This window comes from Herpailurus yagouaroundi, unplaced genomic scaffold (assembly GCF_014898765.1).
Source record: "Herpailurus yagouaroundi ecotype Mexico unplaced genomic scaffold, PumYag 205, whole genome shotgun sequence".
Classification (NCBI taxonomy): domain Eukaryota; kingdom Metazoa; phylum Chordata; class Mammalia; order Carnivora; family Felidae; genus Herpailurus; species Herpailurus yagouaroundi.
Window position 1 is genome coordinate 11,460,942 of NW_024412436.1, and position 3,491 is coordinate 11,464,432.

Below are 3,491 nucleotides of genomic sequence, written 5' to 3' on the forward strand. Positions count from 1 at the left end.
CCCCCCCCCCCCCCCCCCCCCACTGCAGGGTGTGACCCTCACAGCAATCTCTCAGGGAAAATGCCATCAGGCAAAAACAAATTCTGGTCAGTTTGGTTAGTTTTAAATACTTCTGTGGCCAGAAAACAAGGATGACACCATTTGGGCTGGATATAAACCCAAGTGGGAGATTTAGGAAGAGGTGGGAGGCAGCCAAAGTCAGGAGTCAGCCCGGGATGGTCTGCCGCACGCCGAGCTGGCCCTAGACTGCCGCGCACAACTGCGGCTTTGGGGGCCAGCCGCGGGGAATGCTCTTTTCGTGCAAGACATCTTCCTGAGAGAGGAGTCTGTGTTTACAAAGGTTAACCCCAGGCCCAACCAAAGGCCACCTAAGGCGCAAAAGCTCTGAGTCAGTCAGACTTTACAAGTCCCATCTGGTGCTGAGCACCTCGCCGCGGCGCACATTCCCAATCAGCGGACTGTCCTAAACATTTTAAGCTGTTGACAGATGAGAGCTGGCCTCGCTCGTGGCACACATTCTTCAGCTCACGCATGTTCATATAAGGAAGTGGAATCCACTCGCTCCGGCTGGGGGACTGCTCCTGCTCACAGCAGTGATCTGACCTGACCTAGGGACGGCTCCAGCGCCTTTCTGTGTCTTTATTGTTATCACTGTTGGTGACACCTTAACGAAGCAAAGCTGGAAGCCGAGTGCACCCTGAGAGGAGCCTAAGAATTGACCTTGGATGGACAACTTGGCTTCTGATCTGCCAAGGAACTGGGGCGTCAGACAGGAGCCTCTTTTTCACTTCAACACCCCTAAGTTATCAAATTGTGTCAGGAGGAGGTGTGATTTTTCAAACTGTTTAATAACCTACAATATGGTACGGTCACGGACCAATCAGAAGAGATGCCAGTCAAAGCGATGGAGCAGGTCCCCAGGGGTCACCTACAGTGCATCCCTCTTCAGTTCCTGGGTTGTGGGAAGGTCACCAGAGGGGGGCCTGAGTAGCTGGCAGATGGGCGGCAAGTACCCCAGTGCTAAAACGAGCAGTAGTCAGCACCCAGTCTTGTGGGGGGTCGGGCACAGAGGAGGAAGCAGAGAAGGAAGGCTCTGTAACCCTCGCTCTTCTGATCGTTCCATGTTAATAAGAGAGTTTGGTCGCCTTCAATTGCTAGTGACCGATAACTTCAGAATAAAGAAGTCTAGTACAAATGAAACTCTTCCCAGAGCCAAATTCCACACTGGCCTGGGGGCCGGCGAGCCTCCCGAGATGCAGACCCGAGACTCCGGGAGATCTCTGGTCCATCTCGAGGGAATGGAGTTCTGTCCTCCAACAGACTGAGAACATCTCCTCCAGGCACCACCGGCTCATATTTCCACTCAGAACACATCTACTTGTGTCTGGGGAAAGGCAAGCATGAAATATACCTCATTGCAAAGTTGAAAAGCATGGAGGGTAAGTTAATTTCCAAAGAAGAAAGTCAGCGGCGCAACACAATGGGATGATTGATTTTCCCACCTGGGAGAGTCGCCGAATGGGCTGGCAGTTGAAAATACGATCTCTGACTTTTTTTTTTTCATTCCCTTTAGATCGTACATTTTATTTTAAGACCATGAAACAACATGAGATTAAAAGTCTCATTCAGAAACAGAAGTGGAAAGGAGTATTCAGTATTTCTCTTTGTTCAGAGAAAATACTTTCAAAGGTATTTCGTAACTAAAACTTAAATGTGCAGGTGAGGGTGTGTGTGGCCCTTCTCGCGTGGTTTGTGCTAGAGAAGCAGCCCGAGCTTCAGAGGGAACAGAAACCCCCCAACCTACGGTCACTGCCAGGGCAGCGCTTGCTGACAGACGTTTGCAGAAACCCCAGGTCCTGCCCTGCTCCCAGCGGCTGGTGTTCTCGTCAATCAGAGGTTGTACCATCTTCTTGCACGGGTGGGGAAAACAAGTAGGAGAAACCAGTCAGGTATGAAATGTTCTGCCACTTACTATGTGTGACTGTAGACAAGGCACCCAATTCTTAGAACCACGGCTCTTATGGTTTGAAATAGACAGATATCTTCTGCTGCTATCCAGAAAAACCCAAGTTCAGGTTTTCTGACAAAATGTGTTTTGTAGGCCTTCTCTAAGAAAAAGAATTCAGGGGCTCTTGGGTGACTCCCGTCAGTTGAACATCAGACTCTTGATTTTGGCTCAGGTCATGATCCCATGGGATTGAGCCCCATGAAGGGCTCTGTGCTGAGTGTGCAGCCTGCTTAAGATTCTCTCTCTCCCTCCCTCTGCCCCTATCCCCAGCTTGTGTGCGCACACGCACACACACACCCACACACACACACACCCTCTCTCTCTCTCTCTCTCTCTCTCAAAACAAAATGAAACAAAACAAAGAATTCCAAGTTGACAAATACAGAACTGAGAATGGGGTCTTGGAAGGGACTCATGCAAGTGAAGGGTCTACAGTTTAAGCCTCATTAGCTCCACAGTGAATCCACTTTTGCTCATGCGCCTAGTCGAATGAGATATAACGATCCAAAGACAAAAGTGCTTTACAAATTGTAAGGCATTACATGCACGTAACACTGAATTACTCTATGAATACGTAATACCTACTGTGCGCTGAGTACAGTTGCGAACAAGCCAGCAGTGATCCCCCCTCGTGAAACCTAAGGTCTAGTGGCACAGTGTCATCACCTGGGGCCGAATGTCCTCCTCTGGGTCCTGAATACAGAAGTGAGGCTCCCCAACATGGCGCAGTCTGACTGCTCACCTGCCACACCAGCCCCTCTCGGGGCCCTCTGAGGCCCGGATGCCCGCACCTGACTTTCCGGAACTTGGGTCCTACTCAGTCTCAACCTCAGCCTTTTCCTCCCTCCCAGCCATTGTCTTCTTCTTGGCTTCCATTTTGAAACCCCCAGAGCAACAAGCCAGTCCTTCTAACCCCTTTTTTTAAAATATGAATAAGCAGTGGTTGCCTAGTGCAGAGGGGATGGGGAGAAGGTTAGGGGGCTAACAGGTAAGGAGCACTGGGTTTTGTTAGGGGGAGATAATAAAAATGTTCCACAGTTGATTGTGGTGACAGGTGCATATATCTGTGAAGATACTAAAGCCCCAAATTATGAACTTTAAATGGGTAAATGGTATGGTACGTGAATTATATCTCAATAAAGATGTTTAAAATATGAATGGACAACTAAGAAGCCTCTATAATTCAAGGAAAGTATACAGCAAGAAAAAGACCAGAATAAATAGAAAAAACTTGAAAGAAACCAAGATCATTCAGAAAATGGAAAAAAGAATTATTTTATTTATTTCTTAAAAATATTTTTTAGGGGCGCCTGGGTGGCGCAGTCGGTTAAGCGTCCGACTTCAGCCAGGTCACGATCTCGCGGTCCGTGAGTTCGAGCCCCGCGTCGGGCTCTGGGCTGATGGCTCAGAGCCTGGAGCCTGTTTCCGATTCTGTGTCTCCCTCTCTCTCTGCCCCTTCCCCGTTCATGCTCTGTCTCTCTCT

The 3,491-nt window shown here is 49.1% G+C and overlaps 1 protein-coding gene and 1 long non-coding RNA gene across 5 annotated transcripts in view; both read right to left on the reverse strand.

The window, feature by feature from the left end:
* The window catches only part of LOC121015133 (uncharacterized), a 10,419-nt gene extending 8,702 nt beyond the window's left edge, over window positions 1-1,717 (reverse strand). The window contains exon 1 of the long non-coding RNA XR_005783648.1: window positions 1,708-1,717. This is a non-coding gene — a long non-coding RNA (uncharacterized LOC121015133). The remainder of the gene's footprint in view (window positions 1-1,707) is intronic.
* Window positions 1-3,491, reverse strand: part of SMYD3 (SET and MYND domain containing 3) — a 689,995-nt gene that overhangs the window by 74,695 nt on the left and 611,809 nt on the right. The window lies entirely within an intron of this gene.